Source organism: Mustela nigripes, chromosome 5 (genome assembly GCF_022355385.1).
Source record: "Mustela nigripes isolate SB6536 chromosome 5, MUSNIG.SB6536, whole genome shotgun sequence".
NCBI classification, from domain to species: Eukaryota; Metazoa; Chordata; class Mammalia; order Carnivora; family Mustelidae; genus Mustela; species Mustela nigripes.
Window position 1 is genome coordinate 77,052,941 of NC_081561.1, and position 25,149 is coordinate 77,078,089.

At 34.7% G+C, this 25,149-nt stretch overlaps 1 pseudogene; it reads right to left on the bottom strand.

The window, feature by feature from the left end:
* LOC132018663 (protein LEG1 homolog) overlaps positions 1-25,149 on the bottom strand; it is a 47,271-nt pseudogene that overhangs the window by 4,847 nt on the left and 17,275 nt on the right.

Here is a 25,149-nt window from a genome sequence, read left to right on the forward strand (position 1 = left end):
TTGCATTAAATGTGTAGATTGCTTTAGGTAGCATAGACATTTTCACAATATTTATTCTTCCAATCCAGGAGCATGGAACATTTTTCCATTTCTTTGTGTCTTCCTCAATTTCTTTCATGAGTACTTTATAGTTTTCTGAGTATAGATTCTGTGTTTCTTTGGTTAGGTTTATTCCTAGGTATCTTATGGTTTTGGATGCAATTGTAAATGGGATTGACTCCTTAATATCTCTTTCTTCTGTCTTGCTGTTGGTGTAGAGAAATGCAACTGATTTCTGTGCATTGATTTTATATCCTGACACTTTACTGAATTCCTGTATAAGTTCTAGCAGTTTTGGAGTGGAGTCTTTTGGGTTTTCCACATATAGTATCATATCATCTGCGAAGAGTGATAATTTGACTTCTTCTTTGCCGATTTAGATGCCTTTAATTTCCTTTTGTTGTCTGATTGCTGAGGCTAGAACCTCTAGTACGATGTTGAATAGCAGTGGTGATAATGGACATCCCTGCCGTGTTCCTGACTTTAGCGGAAAAGCTTTCAGTTTTTCTCCATTGAGAATGATATTTGCGGTGGGTTTTTCATAGATGGCTTTGATGATATTGAAGTATGTGCCCTCTATCCCTACACTTTGAAGAGTTTTGATCAGGAAGGGATGCTGTACTTTGTCAAATGCTTTTTCAGCATCTATTGAGAGTATCATATGGTTCTTGTTCTTTCTTTTATTGATGTGTTGTATCACATTGACTGATTTGTGGATGTTGAACCAACCTTGCAGCCCTGGAATAAATCCCACTTGGTGGTGGTGAATAATCTTTTTAATGTACTGTTGAATCCTATTGGCTAGTATTTTGTTGAGTATTTTCGCATCTGTGTTCATCAAGGATATCGGTCTATAGCTCTCTTTTTTGGTGGGATCCTTGTCTGGTTTTGGGATCAAGGTGATGCTGGCCTCATAAAATGAGTTTGGAAGTTTTCCTTCCATTTCTATTTTTTGGAACAGTTTCAGTAGAATAGGAATTAGTTCTTCTTTAAATGTTTGGTAGAATTCCCCCGGGAAGCCGTCTGGCCCTGGGCTTTTGATTGTTTGGAGATTTTTAATGACTGTTTCAATCTCCTTACTGGTTATGGGTCTGTTCAGGCTTTCTATTTCTTCCTGGTTCAGTTGTGGTAATTTATATGTTTCTAAGAATGCATCCATTTCTTCCAGATTGTCAAATTTATTGCCGTAGAGTTGCTCATAGTATGTTCTTATAATAGTTTGAATTGCTCTGGTGTTAGTTGTGATCTCTCCTCTTTCATTCATGAGTTTATTTATTTGGGTCCTTTCTCTTTTCTTTTTGATAAGTCGGGCCAGGGGTTTATCAATTTTATTAATTCTTTCAAAGAACCAGCTCCTAGTTTCGTTGATTTGTTCTATTGTTTTTTTTTTTTGGTTTCTATTTCATTGATTTCTGCTCTGATCTTTATGATTTCTCTCCTCCTGCTGGGCTTAGGGTTTCTTTCTTGTTCTTTCTCCAGCTCCTTTAGGTGTAGGGTTAGGTTGTGTACCTGAGACCTTTCTTGTTTCTTGAGAAAGGCTTGTACCGCTATATATTTTCCTCTCAGGACTGCCTTTGTTGTGTCCCACAGATTTTGAACCGTTGTATTTTCATTATCATTTGTTTCCATGATTTTTTTCAATTCTTCTTTAATTTCCCGGTTGACCCATTCATTCTTTACAAGGATGCTGTTTAGTCTCCATGTATTTGGGTTCTTTCCAAACTTCCTTTTGTGGTTGAGTTCTAGCTTTAGAGAATTGTGGTCTGAAAATATGCAGGGAATGATCCCAATCTTTTGATACCGGTTGAGTCCTGATTTAGGACCGAGGATGTGATCTATTCTGGAGAATGTTCCATGTGCACTAGAGAAGAATGTGTATTCTGTTGCTTTGGGATGAAATATTCTGAATATATCTGTGATGTCCATCTGGTCCAGTGTGTCGTTTAAGGCCTTTATTTCCTTGTTGATCTTTTGCTTGGATGACCTGTCCATTTCAGAGAGGGGAGTGTTAAAGTCCCCTACTATTATTGTATTATTGTTGATGTGTTTCTTTGATTTTGTTATTAATTGGTTTATATAGTTGGCTGCTCCCACGTTGGGGGCATAGATATTTAAAATTGTTAAATCTTCTTGTTGGACAGACCCTTTGAGTATGATATAGTGTCCTTCCTCATCTCTTATTATAGTCTTTGGCTTAAAATCTAATTGATCTGATATAAGGATTGTCACTCCTGCTTTCTTCTGATGTCCATTAGCATGGTAAATTCTTTTCCACCCCCTCACTTTAAATCTGGATGTGTCTTCGGGCTTAAAATGAGTTTCTTGGAGGCAACATATAGATGGGTTTTGTTTTTTTATCCATTCTGATACCCTGTGTCTTTTGACAGGGGCATTTAGCCCATTAACATTCAGGGTAACTATTGAGAGATATGAATTTAGTGCCATTGTATTGCCTGTAAGGTGACTGTTACTGTATATGGTCTCTGTTCCTTTCTGATCTACCACTTGTAGGCTCTCTCTTTGCTTAGAGGACCCCTTTCAATATTTCCTGTAGAGCTGGTTTGGTATTTGCAAATTCTTTCAGTTGTTGTTTGTCCTGGAAGCTTTTAATCTCTCCTTCTATTTTCAATGATAGCCTAGCTGGATATAGTATTCTTGGCTGCATGTTTTTCTCGTTTAGTGCTCTGAAAATATCATGCCAGCTCTTTCTGGCCTGCCAGGTCTCTGTGGATAAGTCAGCTGCCAATCTAATATTTTTACCATTGTATGTTACAGACTTCTTTTCCCGGGCTGCTTTCAGGATTTTCTCTTTGTCACTGAGACTAATAAATTTTACTATTAGGTGACGGGGTGTGGGCCTATTCTTATTGATTTTGAGGGGCATTCTCTGAACCTCCTGAATTTTGATGCTCGTTCCCTTTGCCATATTGGGGAAATTCTCCCCAATAATTCTCTCCAGTATACCTTCTGCTCCCCTCTCTCTTTCTTCTTCTTCTGGAATCCCAATTATTCTAATGTTGTTTCGTCTTATGGTGTCACTTATCTCTCGAATTCTCCCCTCGTGGTCCAGTAGCTGTTTGTCCCTCTTTTGCTCAGCTTCTTTATTCTCTGTCATTTGGTCTTCTATATCACTAATTCTTTCTTCTGCCTCATTTATCCTAGCAGTTAGAGCCTCCATTTTTGATTGCACCTCATTAATAGCTTTTTTGATGTCAACTTGGTTAGATTTTAGTTCTTTTATTTCTCCAGAAAGGGCTTTTATATCTCTCGAGAGGGTTTCTCTAATATCTTCCATGCCTTTTTCGAGCCCGGCTAGAACCTTGAGAATTGTCATTCTGAACTCTAGATCTGACATATTACCGATGTCTGTATTGATTAGGTCCCTAGCCTTCGGTACTGCCTCTTGTTCTTTTTTTTTGTGTTGAATTTTTCCGTCTTGTCATTTTGTCCAGATAAGAGTAAATGAAGGGGCAAGTAAAATACTAAAAGGGTGGCAACAACCCCAGGAAAATATGCTTTAACCAAATTAGAAGAGATCCAAAATCGTGAGTGGGGAGAAAGGGGATAAAAAGAGGTTCAAAAGGGAAGAAAGTAAAAAAAAAAGAAAAAAGAAAAAAAAAAAGAAAAGAAAAGAATTTTAAAAAAAAGAAAACACCTTTCAGAAAGTGGTTGTTTTTCTGTTTCCAGAATTGCTGTTCTTCTCTTCGATCTGCCAATGGATTTTCAGGTGTTTGCAATCTTTAGATAAGCTATCTAACTGATCTCTGGCTAGCTAAAGCAGTCTCAGCCTGTTACTTCTCTGCCATCTTGAAATAAATTTTTGATACATAAATATATTAAAATACAAAGTATAGTCTATCTAAACTTCTTTCTTCATGATATCATAAACCATTCCAGGTAAGGGATAATATATTATTCATTTTTTTCCTCCCCAATGCACCGTAATTAGAACCACACTGTATCATTCAATAACACTTATTTATTTATTTGTTTGCTAATCGATACTTTCTTAAATTAGTGGATTATTGAAACATTATCTCCGAAATTCTGTAACATTTGGTAAGATCGCAAGGCTGTGTTTTCTTATAGTCCTTGCCTCTTTGACACATTGTGGTATCTAACAGTGAGGGTCCAGGGATTTTCCTGCAACTGCCATTTAATAATGGTTTTACTGATACAAGAAAGACTCATTATTTTGTTTTCTTTCCTTAAGTACTTCCTCTCTTCCTTGTTTATTTTCACTCCCTTATTCAGATTCCTTTCCTATAGTAAGTTGCATGATTTTAAGTAGATCCTAGTGTCAGAAAAATCAGAAAAATCTCCATTGACAAAAATCCCTGGAAGGGTTCAGTTTTCTAGGAAATGGAGAAGGCAAAGATATTTTTACTCAATCATATTGAAAAATGGAAATTTTCAACTTAAAAAATGTAATTAAAATATTCAAAATTCTTTTTTCTTTCTTTCTTTTTTTAAATTATTATGTTCAATTAGCCAACATATAGTATTTTGATTTGGGTCTTCTGGATTTATATGCTGAGATAGAGTTTGGGGTACAACACATTTACAGAGACCAACAAACCAGAAGAAGAGAAGTAAGTAGAACTGGACAGAGATACAAGGCAAACTGTGATGCAGACCCTCCCCCTACCCAAAGCCACAGCCAACCCAAGAGGGATCTTAGGAGGGAATATTGCTGAGTATAGGCTTGCATGAGAGAAAAGAATCCATGGGAGCCTCAGGCTTAAAGTCATGTCTTATGCAATAAAATGTTCTTCTCCATGGGTCTTCCTGGGTATTTGCTAGAGTTTGGGGACAAGGCAGGAACCGAAAAACGCTCCCTTTTGGTGTGTGCCTGGAGGAAGGAAGACTGCCAGAAAGGCACACCCCACTCAGAGCTTTCTCCTCATATCTACTCAATGGCACAAAATCCTTAATCTGCTGGTAGAGAGGCAGCAAGTCTGACTGCCTTATTCAATGGGGAGAAGGCACAGAAAAAAAAAAATCCTAGCTTTGTGGGAAAGGAATCATCCTGACTTTAGCTCTTTATAAATGCTTACCTTTAAGTGGGGTTCAGTCACCGCTAAAGTTCTGGCTTGGAGAGTCAGCAATAAAGACCTGACTAAGGCCCAGGATGAACCAGGATAATAGAGAATGACCTGCATATCTATCCCAGGCTAACAAGCATCAAATAACAAACTTCTAACCTTAAAGGAAGAGAAAAAACATAAAAAACCATAAAGAGACCCTCATTGTGGCACAAGCTGATGCAGAAAAAAATCTAAAGCTGAGGATGGATGAGCATTGTTGAGAATTCTCCTGCAGTCCTGTTTATACCCTAACCACAAGAGAACATTACAGAGTAGTGATACAACACCACAACAAAAGAGCTCAACCCTTGGCTAGATTTGCTCACCTCTTCCCTCCCCAGTTCTGAGCATAAACACTCTTTACTCTGGTTTCTCTAGTCTTGCACATGTGTTGGGCTTTTGACCAAAAATTATGAGTCACACAAAAAAAGTAAGAGGCACATAAATCAGCAGAACCAATCACTTAGGACTCAGACGTTGAAACTATCTGGCAGGGAATTTAAACAATAACTATGATATTAAAGGTTTCAGTGGAAAAGACAGATAATTGCTCAAATAAATGGGTAATTTCAGCAGAGAGATTAAAACCATGAGTAAGAAGCAAGGGGAAATATTAGAAAAATTTTTTAAATTACATGGTAATAGAGGTGAAAAATGTCTCTAATGGGCTCATCAGTAGAATCTACATGGCTGAGGAAAAATTAACAAACTCAAAGATAAGTCAACAAAAATTAATCAAAATGAAACTAAAGAGGAAAAGAGTAGAAAACCAGAACAGAACATAAAGGAGCTTTGTGATTAAACAATCTAACATTGGTGTACTTGCAGTCTCAGAAGGAGGAAGGAGAGAAAATGGTGCAATAATGTTTGAAGAGATATTGGTGGAAGTTTTTTTTTAAAATAATGAAAATTATCAATCCCCTGGAGTTAAAAATTTCCAAGAACACCAAGCAGAAATAATATTAATATTAATTAATTAATATTCCCCCAAACGTACCTGGACACATCTTACTCAAACTGATGGGACCCAAAGATAAAGAGAACATAGTGAAGGCTGCTTGACAGAGTCAAATTACATAAAGAAGAATAAATGTAAGAATTCCAGCAGACATCCTATCAGAAACCATCAAGTCACTAGATAATAATGTGAAATATATGCACTAAAAAATTGAGAAATAAAATTTTTCAATGAAACAAATGAAAGCCAACATGACTATCATGCTACTATTACCATTACCACTACCAACAACAAAATGGAAGCCATCGCCTGAGGTACTGCATTACAGAAGATGGTAAAGGAATCTCTTCAGACAGAAGGAATTTAATTCTAGACAGAAAGTAAAAAACAAAAACAAAAACAAAAAACCCCACAAAACACTGCTAGATATGATAAAAAGCAAAGCAAATATAAAATGTGTGTATTTATTAGTAATTTCTCTAAAAGACAATTGCCATTTAAAGAAAAATTATGGCAACTTGTTTATCCCATATGTATAAGTAAAATTTGTACCAATAGTGCAAAGAAGAGGATGAAATGGGAATATTCTAGTACCACACACAAAGTGACACAATATCTGATGGCAGACTAAAGTTGCATGCTACCATCCTAAGCACAACAGATTGTTATTTTTAAATAATTTGTATTTTTAAAGTGGCATAAATAGCAATAAGCAAATAGTAGAGATAAAATGAAATAATAGAAAAAATACTCACTGCAGAAAAGAAAGGTAGCAAGAGGCAAGTGTGCTAACAAAGGGACATACTTCTTAGCTATGGGTAGTTTTAATTTAAACATTTAAAATTATAATAACTGATGTATACTAATCAATGGCCTAGTCATAAAAGTTAAAGACACTGTTTGGATAGAAAAATCAAGACCCAATTACATAAGGTATAAACACAAAGATAGAGGTAATATAAGGAAATAGGATAATCAGGAGATTAATGTGGCATAAATTCCAGTCTCTAAAATTTTCTACTTAAAAGTTTAATTTTCTTGGGGCACCTGGGTGGCTTAGTGGGTTAAACCTCTGCCTTCGGCTCAGGTCATGATCCCACAGTCCTAGGATCGAGCCCCGCATCAACTCTCTGCTCAGTGAGGAGACTGCCTCCTCCTCTCTCTCTCTGCCTCTCTGCCTCCTTGTGATCTGTCAAATAAATAAATAAAATCTTAAAAAAAAGTTTAATTTTCTTAAAGCAATAATGCAAATATGAGATCACAAAAAACTTGCACTTTTGAAATCTTCTTTCATAGATGTTTAAGAAAATATATAGATACAGATATGTTTTTCAAATATATTCTGTATATATTTCCTGTAAATTTTTCAGTATTTGACCTGAATCTCAGGTGTGGGTGGCCATCTCTGAATAGTCTGATCATAACTGTTGAGTGCATATGCTCTTTTGCAAAAACAACTCACTCACTCTCTACATAAAATGGATGATTTTACTCCGTGACTATATTAGCCTTTGTCCGCAGCTCATTGGAGCTAGTGTGCATAACTAACAGGGGAATCAGTACAGGGAGTACATGCCACCAGATGAAATCTATCTCAAGGGAGTCTGTACATTGACAAGAATATGGGCTCATAGCTATAACTTGTAAACTGATGTAGACTCTAGAGCTTTAGTCAGAAATGATAAATCATGTACAGATGGAGAAAGGGAAGCAGTCTGTGTATAGCAAGGAAAGAATAAAAATAATGCCCAGAAAGAAAAAGAAGTGAGTTCTCATAAAACTGAAGAATACATAAAGACAACTTTGTTAGGTTTGTGATGACTTTTTAGCTCTTGCTCTAATAGCCAATGAAAACCACTTGTTCTTCTGTCCCACTGTTTCCATGCAGTATTTTTGTACTCTTTACATAGATCTTTCTCCCTTTTTGCTTAATTTTTTTTGCAATTTCATTCCATGAAATTGAATTACTCTAATTTTTAATCAGTAATGTTGTTAACAATTAAGATATTGCCAACCACCATTTCAGATATAGAATCCATTCCTACTGCATTACAACCATCAATAGAAAACACACCTATTACTTTGTAATGATATACTCAGAAATTTATTGTGTGTTTATTGCTATGCAACTATTAGGTGCCATTTTCTTACATCTATCTTTGTTTCTTTTCATTATGTTTAATTAGCCAGCATATCAAAAGCCATCATAAGCTTTTGATGTAGTGTTCCGTGATTCATTAGCTGCATATAACATCCAGTGCTCAACCTAACACGTGCTTTTCTTAGTACCCACCATCTGGTTATCCCGTTTCACCACCACCTCCCTTCTGTAACCCTCTTTGAATGCATACAGTACAGTGATAGTATTATGAATGATGTGGTATCAAAATAATAGTTCCCAAAAGATGTCCCTGTGTGAACTCCTGAACACATGAAGATGTTAATTTAGATGACAAAAGAGATTTTGCAGATGTGATTAAATTAGGATCTTGGGATGGGAGGATATGCTGGATAATTTGGGAGAGCTCATTATGATCATGATGATCCTTATAAGTTAAAGAAGGGAGGCAGGAAGATCAGAATCAAAGAGAGATTTGAAGATGCTGCTCTATTGGTTTGAAGATGAAAGAGCCATGAGCTAAAGAGTGAGGGCTTCCTCTCGAAGCTGCCAAAGTCAGGAGACTTAATTCTCCCCTGTTGCTTCCAGAAAAAACAAGGCTTTATCAACCCCTTGAGTTTTGTATGGTGAAATCCATTTTTGATTTGTGATCTCCAGAACTGTAATATAATAAATCTGTTATATTGGAGCTTCCAAGTTTATGGCAATTTGTTACAATAGCAAAAGGGAACTAATACAGATGATGAAAAGTTATTAGCAAATGAATATGATTTCTAGGATTGGTAGAGTTGTAGTTTGTTATATGTAGGCTTCATGCTTTGGGCTTTCTGTAGTTTTGATTCAAGTTATCTTATTGATGTCTTATTCATCAAACCATTATTTTGTATCACAATTACTGTATTGTAGGTTTTAGACTGGATGCTCATTGCCTTTTGGTTATTAAACTAGCCAATTTTTAACTAGAGGGTATTAGGCTGAGCAAAATAAGTCAATCAGAGAAAGATAATTATCATATGATCTCTCTGATATAAGGAATTTGAGAAGCAGGGTGAGGTGTATGGGGGGTAGGGAAGGAAAAAATGAAACAAGATGGGATCGGGAGGGAGACAAACCATAAGAGACTCTTAATCTCACAAAACAAACAGGGTTTCTGGAGGGTGTGGGCGTAGGGAGGAGGGTGGTTGGATTATGGACATTGGGAAGGGTATGTGATATGGTGAGTGCTGTAAAATGTGTAAGTCTGATGATTCACAAACCTGTACCCCGGGGCAATTAATATATTGTATGTTAATAAAAATAATTAATTTTAAAAACTAGCCATTTTTAAAGTTTTTATTTATTTATTTGAGAGACAGAGAGAGAACAAGCAGTGGGGAGGGGCAGAAGGAGAGAGAGAAAGAAGGAGACTCCCTATTGAGCAGGAAGCCCAATGTGGGGCTCGATCTCTGGACCCAGAGATCATGACTTGAGCCGAAGGCAGATGCTTAACCTACTGAGCCACCCAGATGCCCCAAACTAGCCAATTTTTAGAAAAAAAAATCTTTTTTTTTTAATTTTTAATTTTTTATAAACATATATTTTTATCCCCAGGGGTACAGGTCTGTGAATCACCAGGTTTACACACTTCACAGCATTCACCAAAGCACATACCCTCCCCAGTGTCCATAATCCCACCCCTTCTCCCAAACCCCCTCCCCCCAGTAAAAAAAAAGGACTATACTTTTTCAAGTTGTGACCCACATTATCAGATACATAAAGCCCTTTTAGACCTACTAAACCAATGTGTGCTGTGTTTGTGCATGTTAACCCACAGCCTTTCTAGTATTAGATAGTTGCATTAAAAATAGTTTTTAGAAGGTGGCACCTGAAAAAAAAAATCTTGTGGACTCTTCATTCATCTTCATTTCTTTCCCATAATTTTCATTTATTCAATAAGAATATTGAGGTACAGGAGAATCTGATAAATTTCTTGGGAATAACCAGTTGACATTGGTTGAAAAATGGCAGAGCTTAGATGTAAACTCAAGTCTTTCTGATATCAGTGCTGAATTATTTTACCATACTATCTACCTTTTGGCTCAATTTATTCATTTTGCTTTACGAAATAGTTTGTTCGTGGATGCATTTTGCCTGTGGTTGGAACCCTATGTAAAACCTGTCAGCATAAAAGCTATGGAAGGAAAGTCACCAAGAGGATAAGCAGGAGGGAAACCACCTTCCTGTCAGGACACATTGTTGCCTCTTAAAGGAGATAAATTTGAAAAAAAAGTGCAGGGCCAGGGAGAGAAATTTACCCTCTGTGACCCTAAAGTGCTCCATAATAAGTATAAACTAAAAAGAAAAGAGAGAGAGAGAGAGAGAGAGAAAGAGAGCAGAAGATATGAGAATAACATAATTTTTCTAACTTTGAGAAAAATAACAACCTCCCAAGGTATTGATGGACCAGGTAATACACTCTAAACAAATAGTTCATTTTTAAATGTTTTAGACATCTAAATTCATCATCCAAATTTTATTTAAAATCTTCTGCTTCTTGCCTATTGACCATGAAAATCTATTCCTCCAAATTTCACAAAACTGATTTAGATAGAATAACATCCAAAATTCCAATCAGGTTTTATGACCTTTATTAATTTAATCAACATTTATCAGTTATTCAACTGAATCTACATTAAAAAGTATACATTTTATTTGTTATATTTATCCACTAATTATTAATTAAGCAAATTAATGGCAACATGTTAATTCAAACTTTAAAATATAGACAATGACAGAATTATGCAAACATGCAAGGACTAATTTTTGAGAATACTGTTCTTTGAGAAATTATCATTGTAGATTTTTATTTTATACAATTAATTAAAAGAGTGAAGGATAATTTCCAAAATTTCTAGAAACAGTTTCTTTGCAACTGTTGACTTCATTAAAGTTTTCCATAAAGTTAAAGATAGTGTTCCTAGAAAAATAGTAAAGATATGTAAGAGTTTTAGGTAAAATTTTAATTTTGATCCCCAATGGTGAAACTATCTAAAAACAAAACTCAGTATAATTAGTATAAAATTAGCATGTTTTCATATAAATTCTTTAATAAAACTATATTTTGCTCTTTAAAATTATGTCTTTTAAATTTTGCCTTCATATCCAAACTTGTGCAGAAGTAACTAAAGAAAATAATGGATACAACAGTGATTGAGGCAATGAAAACCTGTAAAAAATGAGGTGTCATTTTTCTTGTATCAGATTCTTGAAAATTAGAAAGTTTGTTAATATTCATTTTTGGTGTCTTGAAGAAATATGAACTTTAATAAATCATTTGTGCTGTTTTGTTTTTATTCTTGTTTTGACAAGAATGTAATCCATAGCACACTGTTTAATTGCCACTTGGCAACACCTGATCCATAAATTCACTCCTAGTAATATAATCTGTCACTATCCCAACAAATTATACTAATTAAAGTACACAATGAATTTCACTTTTACAGTACCTAAAACCAAAAAGAGTATCAGTCCACTCAATGGAAAGTTATATATTATTTAGAGACTAATGTGGGTCAATATTTGCTGACTGGCTAATATCTCAAATACATATAGCTACTGAAAAATTTATAGCACAGAGCAGTGCCATACATATAATCTCATTTATGCAAACAGCACAGTTTTTAATCCAATTATTTGTTTATTTTATACCTATTTACTACCTCATGTAAATGTTTTTTGGTAGGAATAGGCCTAAAATTTAAACAATTAGAATCAGGCAAGGAATTAAGATATGGAAGTTAAAAGATGATGGCAAGAGGATAAATTTTACATGCATTTAATAACTCTGCAGTGTTTTAATTTTTAATAACAGGCATATATTGAACACATAAAATAAGTAAAAGTGAAATTATAGTAAAAATGAAATATTAAGAAATGGAGAAAAGGTGTTTAGTAATGTTATGAATTTTCAGTAAGACAGAGGTATCAGAATGGATTGATAACTTGATGAGCAAAAAAAGAAATACACAGAAGTCATGAGCCTGGAGCTACTGACCTTTTTATTCTATTGATTCTCTGATAGGAAGAGCATGTTTGTTTCCCATTGCTTTATTTTATGTGCAACTATTTCCATTAATATCCCTGGACTCTTGGCTAATCTCTGAGCTCTTGGCTCCCTATGGAGGTCCCTGATTGGTGGCAGACCAGTGCTTGGAGCTTACATGTCAAAAATCTCAAGTCTCAAGAATCACTCATTTATCTGTTGTTCTATACCAGCAGTGATGCAGAGCAACCATATGAGTCATTATTCTGCAGACTAAACTCTCCCTGCATGGCTTTTCCTAAGTCTGGTTGTGGAAAATAAATATTTTTTTAATGCCAAAATATGGAGATTTGAAGACTTAAAAATATCAGGGCACAATAGCTAAAATATAAAGAAATGCAGTCCAGTTTCCAGTGTCAAGCAAAAGCTGAAATTTTCTGACCTCAAAAACGTAGCCGAGTGTTATACTAAAAAGTTGGTTCAGGGACGCCTGGGTGGCTCAGTTGGTTAAGCAGCTGCCTTCGGCTCAGGTCATGATCCCAGCGTCCTGGGATCGAGTCCCACATTGGGCTCCTTGCTCGGCAGGGAGCCTGCTTCTCCCTCTGCCTCTGCCTGCCTCTTTGTCTGCCTGTGCTCGCTCGCTCTCTCTCCCTCTGTCTCTGGCAAATAAATAAATAAAATCTTAAAAAAAAAAAAAAGTTAGTTCAGTGTATGTTTACTGACTATACATTAAACATGTTCAACTGTAGAACTATTTTTATTAATGGTATCCTATTTTTTCTATACTTGAATTAATTAAAAATATCTGCTAAGGCTTAAAGCACTGTTTCTGAATTCTGAGTATCAATAAATGCATGCAATTAGTAAAGGAAGATAGGAAACAAGGTAGCTAATTCAACTATATTCCAACTTGTCTTTTTTTTTTTATTGTAGCCCATAGAGTCAATTAAGAACTCCATAACAAATCCAAAGTTAATTGTAGTAAAACAGGAATTTTTAAAAAATCTAGAAATCTGTTGTGCACAATCTTTAAAATATGATTAATTTTAACCATCCATTCTGTGCCTCCCTCTACCTACTAGGCCAGTAGAGTTTGTTCATATCATCTGAGCCTACACTGTACTTTCTATATCTGACAATGTGGCAAAGATGACTAGCAATCAATACATTTTGTGATTCTGCTAACAGTGGGGCTCAGGCAAGAATTAACTTTCCTAAGTCCCTCCTATGCAGCATCTAGTTGGGCTGTATTGCCATTCCTACCAAAGTTATGTGAAATACAGATAAGTTTGTCACTTCTAGTCTAGGCTTTTCAAAGGGGGGCCTCTTAAGCTAATTTCATAGAATTGCTTTATAAGGAGGATATAGTGAAGCTGTGAAGGAGGATGGAGACAGAGATGGAAAGATCCTAGGTCTCTGAATTACCATGGAAGAAAGCCTCCTACCTATCGAGTTCACATCCTACATCATCATTATGTGAGCCAGAAATAGAATCCTTTGAGTTTTCCAATTACAATTTGAAGATTTGTTCATTAAAACAGTGAGTGTTACCCTAAGTAATACACATACAAGTTTTACATTTAAAATATAATGCATTCATTTTTATTTTGCCTCATATCTTTTTCTGATTTCTGCTTTAGGGAGTATAAATGGAACATACAGACACACACACACAGACACAGACACACACACACACACACACACACATAATTTTTTTTTTCTCAGTAAAATAAGGATAAATGGTATTTTGGAAATTGAATGACGAAGTAGTTCTCAAATTTACCATTATGTAATTTCTTCTATGTTTTCCACTATCGGTAAACCTAGGGTTTTGAAATTTTGAACAAATATACCTTCTTCAAAACCAGAATTGGAGGAGGGGGTCAAGTTTTTTTCTTTATGTCTACAATCATAAATGATGAGGATGAGGGAAGTTCATAAAACACAACTTATTTCATGGTTCTGTTAGTCATGGCAAGTGTCATATTTGTTTAGTATCTTTCTCTTTTAAAAACAAAAATAAGATAAAATAGCAAAATTTATCCAAGGAAGAAATAGAGATTTCCATTGTCTCCTTGTCAAATTAGTATGTGATGATATTGATCTGCTTTGTGTAAGAGTCCCAGAGGAGAGGACATGCTAAATAAGGGAGGGCCTGTAATACATGCTCATTAAATGAAGCCAATCATAAACCCACAAGGATTAATGTTAAAACTTTGAAACAGATATCTTAGGAAGTCAACATTTTCTTCTTTATATAATCTATTGTAATGATTTATGATTCTAATGGTATTTCATTTCAATATGTATGAAAACAACACAACATAAAGAATTCACACACACAAAAAAGTTCTCTGTTTCTCTTACCTGTATACTTATGCACTTTGTGGAGAAGATTTGGGGCAAATAAGATTGTGTTCTGAAAGCCACTAAAATCACTGATGAAGGGGACTTTATCTCCACTAATAAGCATGCATCTTGGCAGCTCCTTCTGGAATTCATATGTTCTAATTAAGGTTTTAGGAAAGCATGGTGGAGCTAAATAATCCACAAATAAAGCCCAGCTTCTTGCAAAATCAGCTTCTTGTTTAGAATAATATTTTAGCCTAATAGACAAGTGGTGAAAAGTATGAATTTTGAATTAGTCTACTCAGAATTTTGCGAACTCAATTTTCAAAATAGATAATTTGTTCAAAATGACATTATTCTACTTTTTAGAGTATAGATCATAGAAATTTGGTGTTGATTTTACCACCTAGATCTTAAAATTTGAAGAGATGTTATTAGGATTTTAAATTTGGAATTACCATCTCAAAACAAAAGTGTTTTTAATCATATTTTTCCCTTTTCATAAAGCATCTAGATTACTTAAATAAACTCTGAAATGTGACCAAGTCTCATTATTTTAAAATGTAAAGATGGGGCACCTGGGTGGCTCAATCCTTTGATCATTCCACTCTTGATTTAAGCTCAGGTCATGATCTCAGCATCATGGGACACTCAGCAAGCAGTCGGCTTGGAATTCTCCTTTTCCCTCTCTCTCTTTCCCTCACACTCTCTCTAAAGTAAGTAAATAAACAAAATACAATGATAAAAGTCAATGAAAATTGGAAAATTTTCTGCTGAAATTGGTATCTCTTAAAGAACATATAACATATAATCTTCATTTCAGGCAACCACTAAAAATGAAGTAACAGAATTTTTCTTGCTTTTTAGGTAGTTTGTTATTTTTTTTTCTGGTCATGTATACTAGAAAGCCAACTTTTCTTTCTTTTTTTTCAGGTATACAATGTAATGCTACTAGAACTCATACAGCAATTCAGTAATGTGGCAGGATACAAAATCAATGACAGAAATCAGTTGCTTTATTATACACTAACAATGAAAACACAGAAAGGGAAATTAGAGAATCAATTTCATTTACGATAGCACCAAGAACCATAAGATACCTAGGAATAAACCTAACCAAAGAGGTAAAATATCTGTACTCGAGGAACTACAAAACACTCATGAAAGAAATCAAAGAAGACAGAAAAAGATGGAAGATAATTCCATGCTCATGGATCAGAAGAATAAACATTGTTAAAATGTCTATACTGTAGAGCAATCTCTACTTCTAATGTCATTCCAATCAAAATTCCACCCGTATTTTTCAAAGAGCTGGAGCAAAGAATCCTAAAACTTGTATGGAATAAAAAGAGACCCATAATCACTTAGGAAATGTTGAAAAAGAAAAATAAAACTGGAGGCATCACGTTACCTGATTTCAAGCTTTACTTCAAAGCTGTGACCACCAAGATGGCATGGTACTGGCATAAAACCAGACACATAGACCAGTGGAACAGAGTAGAGAGCCCAGATATGGACCCTCAACTCTATGGTCAAATAATCTTCAACAAAGCAGGAAAAAATATACAGTGGAAAAAAGACAGTCTCTTCAATAAATGGTGCTGGGAAAACTGGACAGCTATATGTAGAAGAATGAAATTCGACCATTCTCTTACACCATACACAAAGATAAACTTGAAATGGATAAAAGACCTCAACATGAGGCAGGAATCCATCAGAATCCTAGAGGAGAACATAAGCAGTAACCTCTTTAACATCAGCCACAGCAAATTCTTTCAAGATGTGTCTCCAAAGACAAAGGAAACAAAAGTGAAAATGAACTTTTGGGACTTGATCAAGATCAAAACCTTCTGCACAGCAAAGGAAACAGTCAACAAAGAGCAACCCACAGAATGGGAGAAGATATTTGCAAATGACAGTACAGACAAAAATAAAACTGGAGGCATCAGGTTACCTGATTTCAAGCTTTACTACAAAGCTGTGATCACCAAGACAGCATGGTACTGGCATAAAAACAGACACATAGGGGGAGAGGGAGAGAGAGAATTTTTTTTTTCCGAGAGAGAATCTTATGCAAGTTCCTCACCGTGCTTGGAGCCCAGTGTGGGTCTTGATCTCACTAGGCTGAGATCATAACCTGAGTTCAAATCAAGATCGACACTTAACCAACTGAGCCACCCATACACAACTGTATGCATGTGTGTATATATATAGATAGATATACATATACAAACACATAATTATTCTCTACAGATATATATCTATATCTATATCTATATAATCTGTAGCTATCTATCTATCTATCTATATATATACATAATATAGATACATAATCTGCATCACCTGTTCTAGCAATCTTCTGACCATGTAAACAACTTACTATTTTGAACCATGCTTGTTCCTTTTGAACCATTTTACATGCTGTTTCTTGTTCATTTTGCCCTATGTCCTTCAAGTCTTATTATGGAAGTTATATGGTTTGTTACATTCCCCCTGGAATTACTCTAAGTAATACATACATCAGGGTCTAGGTATTATGGATTCAGAAAGTAACTGGAACATATCCCCTAGTTACTATCTGTGAAAAAAAACATACCTGTATATACATGGTTCATATAGAGCTATGGGAGTATAGAGGATGAAATAACCAACTGTCCTTGATTATAGAAAAATTGGTTGGCTGTCCACGCTCTTATCAAATTGCAGCCAACTCTCAAGTTTAAGAAGGAAAAAACATGAATACATAAGGATATTAAGTTAAGGGCCACACAATTTTAATAATAGCACAACTAGACATTGTATAGATTGTGGGAGAGCCAACAGGACATAAAAAACAGATGAAGACATAAGATTTTCAGTTCTTTCCAATATTTTCCTCAGAGTGGAATTGTTGAGTCATAAATAGCACTCAGTTAATGTTTTGAGGAATTATTTAACTAGTTTCCAAAGTGGTTGCACCATTTTCCATACCTACAAGCAATTCTAAATACTCTACCCCCTCTCACACTTGTTACTATTTATCTTTTAGATTTCAGCTAATCTAGTGTTTGTAAAGTGGTATCTTATGGTTTTGAATTTTATTTCCCTAGTGCCTAATGATTTTTAGCATCTCTATATGTACTTACTGGAGAAATACCTCCTCAAATCAGTTTTCCATTTTTAAAAATTGGGTTATTTGTCTTTTAAAATTGAATTACAAAATATTTAAAATATATTTCAGATGTAAAACTCCTACAGATATATGATTTGCAAATATTTTTTTGCATTCTGTATATTGTCTTTCATTTTCTTGATGGTATCATTCATAGCACCAAATCTATTAAGCTTTTAAGAAATGTATTTTATCTATTTTTATCTTTTGTCCCATGTGCTTTTAGTGTCTCATCTTAGAAGAAAATGACTAACCCAAAGACCAAAAGCTTTAGACTGAAATCTATAGGCTTAGCTCTTACATTTAGGTCTATAATGCATTTTGAGTCAATTCTGCTTTTATAGGAGATAAACTTCTCTCATTGTATGTGAATTGCCAGTTCCCCCAGCACCATTTGTTGAAAAAATTATTCTTTACCCATCAAGTTGTCTTACACTATTGTTGAAAACAGCTTTTGTTTCGGGACCCCAATTCTATTCTATTGATCCATATATCTATTATCATGTATCAACACTCTGTCTTGATTACTGTACCTTTGTAGTAAGAGATTAACAGAGGTTGCATTGAATCTGTGAGTAAGTTTAGTTGCCATTTAAACAATATTAAGTCTTCCAATCCGTGAACACAAGAAGATTTTCCTTTAAATAGTTCTTTCACATCTTTCAAAAATACCTTATATTTTTCAGTGTATCCAAGTTCTATAGTTCTTTTGCTAACTTGATTTCTATATATTTTATTTTTCCTGATAATGTTGTAAATGCATTTGTTTTCTTAGTTTCATTTTAGGATTTTTTTAATGCTATTACATAGAAATATAATTAATTTTTGGATGTTGACCTTATATCCAGATAGGTTGAAGACCTCATATATTAATTATAATATTTCTAGTGGATTTCTTAGAGAGAAAGTATTATTTCTTCTCTTTCTATCTAAATTACTTTCATTTCTTTTTACTGCCTAATTTTCCTGGTTCAAACCTTCAGTGACATCTTGAATAGATGAAAGAACGGGCAACCTTGTTTTGTTTCTCACTTTAAGGAGAAAGCATTTAGTCTTTCACAATATGAAGTTAACTGTAGGTTTTTCTAGAGGCCCTTTAACAAGCTGAGAAACTTTTCTTCTATTCCTAGTCTTTTTTTAATGTTTTTTTTTCATAAAAGAGTGTTGTCAAATGCTTTTTCTACATCTATTGTGATGATTTTGTGATTTGCATCCCTTATTCTATTAATATGGTGTATTATTTGGTTATCAGATACTAAACCAAATTAGTATTCTTAGAATAAATCCTATATGGCCATGGTTTATTCTTTTTATATGTGGCTGGATTCTGTTTACTAGCATTACATTGAGGATTTTTGTGTCTACTATATTCATAAGAAATGTTGGCATGTAGTTTTTGTGTAATATCTTTCATTTTGCTATCCAAGTAATATTGACAATTTCTTTCAGTTCTTATGTTTTATGTCTTTGTCCTCTTTTTCCTCATTACTGCCTTTTTTTGTGCTAACTGGGTATTTTCCAGTATAAATGTTTTTCCCCATGCTTTTTTTTCTATCATCTTTCTCTAATCTTTTATCTACCTTTTAATTTCTTAACTCTTACTCTTTGCTGGTGAGATTACAATTACTGTCTATCTTAAAACAATGTAGTTCATATTAATAGTAACATATTCTAACCATTTACATAAATTTTGAAGCAATAGAGTTCCATTTCCACTCTCCTGCAGGTCTGCGAAGCTCTCTTTATTTTTCTGCATCCTTTTTTCTTTTTGTTCCTCACACTGGGTAATTTCAATTTACCTATATTCAAGTTTATGGATTTTTTCTCCTGCCAGCTTTAGCCTACTTTTGAATTCCTCAAGTGAATTTTTCATTTTTGCTATTATAATATTCAGCTGCATAATTTCTATTTTTTCTATAAATTCTACCTCTTTATTCATAATTTCTACTTAGTAAAACATTGTTGTCAATTCACACTTTCCTTAAATTCTTTAGACACAGTTTCTTTTATATTTTTTTACACAAGCTCATAAGAAGTGATTCAAAAATTTTGTCCATCATCTGAACTCAGAGGAACAATTCCTAATGACTGATTATCTCTGTGTAAGTGTGTGTATGTGGTGGGGAATGGTGCATGTATGCACTATTTTCCCCATGCTTTGTACATCTATCTCTCTTTCCTTTTTTTGAACACTGAATAGTTCAGACACTATAAAGTAGAAACTCTAAAAGTCAGATTCCCACCCTTACCAGGGTTTGCTGTTGTTTGGTTTTCTTGTCATTATTTGTTTATTCACTTGCCTAGAAAAATTCTGTCATTCACTCTGTGTCTCTGTAGTGAGTCATCACAGAAATCCCTGCTCAGAACCTTAATTGTCCACTTATGATTAGGTTAAAGATTTTCTTAAATTCCCTTAACTCAAGTCTTCCACCCTTTGCTGAGGAGCTCTGTGTATGTGTTGGGGTACACCTTCAGTGCTAAGGCCTTTTACAACTCTGCCCAAGCCTTTACTTCCTATTTGTCCAGGCCCTCAAGGTAGTCGGAGGTGAGACATTGGGGTCCTCTCAGCTCTTGCATGGGTATGCCCTCAGTTTTGCTCATGTTTGTGAGTCCTAGAAAAAGACAAATTCTCTGTAGACATAGTAACAAGAAGCCACAAAACCATTTTTAGACTTCCTTGAATCTATCAACAAAAACTTGCTTCAGTGACCAGTGTTGGCAAGCATCTAATATGTGAGATGCCCTCATATCTGAAAGTCAGCCAATCAGGAATGGACTCCTTACATAAATATATCTCTAATGTCAATTGCCAACTGTCTCACAGAGTAGCCCTCTTATACTGATGACTCAACCCACTTAAATGGCTAAAAATCTACCAATCTCTGAACTCTGCATCTCCTAATAACCCATCTAAAGATGAGAAGAGTGCTCTGCTCAGAGATTCTGTGCATGACAATATAACTTTCCCTTCCTAGAATTGTAATAAATACTGTTTTGTTGTTTTATTTCAGACACAGAAAGCTGATCTCATTCGTTGAGAGTTGCTATGAAAAATGCTATTTCCCAGAGGAATTTAGTTTTGCGTGTCTTTGGGGAAGTATACAAAAAATAATATTTTATAAACTACTTTCTATACAATGCCCTGATCTCAATTCCAATTTTGATGTTGACAACTCCTGTTTATTTCACTGGCTGATAATCTCCCCTCTCCTTGGCAGTGATCAGAATCAAGCTGTTGAGTCATGGCAAAAAGATACTATGAAGACTACAATCCTAATTCACCCCACAGACATGCCAAGAGGATAAGCTCTTCTGTTGACCAATATAAAAATCAGCCTTTGAAGCACTATTAAGAAATAAAATATCTGAAGCAATGTAAGTTTCCTGATTCTGTGATTTGTTTAACTTCATGGGATTTGCAGTCAATGGGAAAGGTAACAGTACTTGGTCAACAAGAAGTCCTCATACATGAGTGCCTATATTTGTTGTGTACTTTAAACAACTCACCCATTCTTTAGTTTCTTTTACAGCATGTCTCACTCTGTGTGGCAGATACCATCCCCAATACAGTGTCATTCACTTCCATACCAAGTCATGCTGTCTTATTCAATCTCATTTGCTATAAAATGGGGACATTTTAGCCATCTGGTATAGTAACCAAGATTCTTCTTGGATACTCCCCTACAAATACATGCTAACTAAGCTATTTTTTTTTTTTTTATCAAAGTGAGGCAGAGATCCTATATTTGTTTGCCATCACATCCTTTTTGTTTACAGATATCAGTTTGTGCTAAAACAACCTTAAAAAAAACCTTGTACTTCTGAATTCATTTTGTTTTATTGCTGTTTTGTGGTACAGGCATACTTTTCTTCCTATATTCCTGTGCTGCTTGTAACATGGTTTTGAACTTTATCCAATAAAACATTTTCCCATCACTTTTCTCTTTATCATAATATGTCCTCATGTTTGACATATTGGTGAGTAGGTAAACTGAAAAAGCCTTTGATGAAAAAGATAGTGTAAGATGGAAAGATTGTTACCATATTAAAATAACATTCTTTTCCTTTCTTATCTTTGTTTTTCTTTCTTTTCTTTTATTTCCTTTTTTAGAGAGATAAAGTGTCAGCAGGCAGGGAGAGGCTGAGGGAGACAGAGAGAGAATCTCAAGCAGGCTCCATGCTCAGTGTGGGGCCCAACATGAGGCTCAATCTCATGACCCTGAGATCATGACTTGACCAGAAATCAAGAGTCAGATGCTTAACCAACTGAGCCCCCCGGGTGCTCCCAAACAAAATAACTTCAGATCCACTCTTACCTATTTTGAAAATTTTTATGAGCAACCTCTAAAGACGAGACATGTGAGCCCATAAGTACTCCAACAGGTCATCAAAGCTACTAGGATGTGACTTTACGTGCTGCCAAAGACAAAAAATGTTACTGATATTTAGGCAATTATAACAATCTGTCTTCTTGAAAATCAATTCTATTTACAAATATAATTTTTCAACATTCTAAGTAAGGGGAAAACATTTTTTTCCCTAAAAGTTCAGGTATGAAAGATTTAATGCTGAACACTCCCTAAAGACATTAATATAAGCATTTTAATTACTATTGATACTGAATCTATACAAAAGGAATAAACCATGTGTTTTTAGAAATGTTCAAGATTTCACACTGCTCAGAGCCACATCTTTAGTATTTTATGTATTTGTTTTTCTCTTGCCATGCAAGGAACTTCCCACCAAGTGTCAAGTGTAAGAGTGTTTTATCTAATCATATGCAATTTAATGAACAAAACTAAAGGGAACTGAAGAGAACTAAAGGGAAACCCATTTTTAGTCATGTACTCTTTCACTCATGGCTCATTACTTTAGACATCAATATTTGATTCTGACTGTTAAATGCTAATTCAGTCAACTCATATGTGATTTTTTTTATCAAGACAGTTGAAATAAGCTGATCAAATTCACTAAACCTATTACACAATTGTATTTCTAGACCAGTTATTGCTCAGTTGACCTGAAATTATCATGAGCTAGGACACTTCATGCACTGTTAAGTCATAATTTCTCTGGGCTCACAGGTGTGTATATAATTTATTTGGTATGAAAATAGTAGATAGCATGACCTTGATACAGTATTGGTAATGAGGATGTTAATGAGGTACGATGTCATGCAGCAATTCACTCATACTAATACTGTTGTAACTACAGTAGTTTCATATTAGCAGCTTTTTTCATTAAGAACAATTGTTTAATGTATTTTTTAAAAAGCTACATTAAGTGCTATTCAAAAATTATCTGGCTACCCAGATAATTAAAACATGAGGGTCACCTGGGAGGCTCAGTCAGTTAAGTGTCTGCCTTTGGCTCAGGTTATGATTTCAGGGTCATGGGATCAAGCCCTGCTTCAGGCTCTCTGCTCTATGGAGACCCTGCTTCTCCCTCTCCCTCTCTCTGGTGCTCTTCCTACTTGTGCTCTCTCTCTATCTCTCTGTCAAAATAAATAAATAAGATCTTAAAAAAAACACTAAAAAAAAAAACCCTAGTAAAATTCATTCCACTTTTTCATTGCTTCTGGAAATGATGAATGGCAGTTAGAAACATTGCAACAAAAATCTATCTGATCCTTTGTTGGTGGCAGAAAGGTGACCTTGTCTGATCATATCCCCATTATGCCAGAATCAACTGCAGCCAGGAAGGGCATTGCAGAGAGATAATAATTAAGGTCTGTATAAAAAAAGTTATTAATATTGTTAACACACAAAAGAGTCTTTTTCAAAGTAGAGGAATTTATCATAAAAGTGAGCCTAAAGATCTAGAAATGTTATAAAACTTAAGTGGTAATTTTGGGAACTTTGGAAATTTTATCAGAAATTTCCCCTAGTGTTTTATGCAATTTGAATATGCTTCTCCTAAAAACCATATTTTCATAAAGCAAAACTGATATATCTTGTAGATTTATTATTTTAAATCACAGATAATAATTGTACTGGAATTTAAAAATATTAATTAAATTCTAAGGCATAGTAAGTGAAAAATTTAGAAATGAGTAACAGAATTAACTAACTAGAGTTTAAATAAAAACTTGAAACAAAAAAATTAGTAGCAGAATTCTATACTTCTCTAAGTTTTTATTTTAAATCTGAAAATCTGATGTAGCTTTATAATATTCTAATATTTAATCTAGATATTTCTCTTGTTAGCAGGTTTTATCTGATAACATAACAAACTCTTATTTCTGTCTTATGTATTTGAATCAAGTTTTCAGGCTACTAATTTTCCCAAATTGATATTTTTATAATTGGATAAACTTATTGGTAAATTTAAAAAATACTTAACTCAAGACTCATCTTCAAAACACCCAGATATGGGTCAAACAGATGATTTTTGCAATGATTCTGGTTTTGGTTTTTGTTTCTTTAATTGGGATCCTAGGTTAAATTGATTTTTTGTGGAAAGGTCATCAATCTGAGGTTTGACTGTCACACTGAATTCACCAGCCTACCAACTGTCCACAGAGATACACAGATGAGTGCCAGACTTATGGCCACAGTCTGTACTTTGGGTAGGATCAGCTAATCCGCCTAAAAGAGAGGAAACCTAGAGTTGAGTTTACTAGGCACCTTTCTAAGCTGTAGATACAATATGTAACTAGACATAATATGTTTACAGGAATAAAGAATTGTATCAGCCTTCTCATCACTGTCTTTCCTTCGCTTGATGACTTTCTGCTTTCCATCTGCCATTCACATTTTTTCCTTTAAAAAAATTTTTTTTAAACATTTTATTTATTTATTTGACAGACAGAGATCACAAGTAGGCAGAAAGGCAGGCAGAGAGAGAGGAAGGGAAGCAGGCTCCCCGCTGAGCAGAGAGCCCGATGCGGGGTTTGATCCCAGGACCCTGGGATCTTGACCTGAGCCCAAGGCAGAGGCTTTAACCCACTGAGCCACGCAGGTGCCTTTATATTTTTTCCTTTTCCTTGGCATCTGTACAATGCTCAATTCTCTCTCATGGGCCCTATTTTTTTTAGCATCTGCATCTGTGTCTTATATTTACTAACTACTCTTTATCTTCAAAATTAGGGAGTGACTATTCATGTATAATAAGCAAAATTCAGGCTCTATTTGCTTAAAATCAAATCCTTTTTCATTGCTTACCTACCTACTTGTTGACCCTGAATAAATAACTTCTGCAAGCCTCAGTTTTCTCATGTACTTACTGAGAGACTAGCAATAATAACTTCAGAGAGGTTTGGGGTTATTAAATGAAGGGCACAAAAAATGCTCAGCTCAGAGAATATGTGCTTCCATAAACATTAGCCATTATTGTATTTTTATCTCTTTTCTCTTTGTCATTCTCTCTCATCTCCTACTTTCAAAACATCCCATTCTGTTTCATTCACGCTTGGGTTTTTTGTAC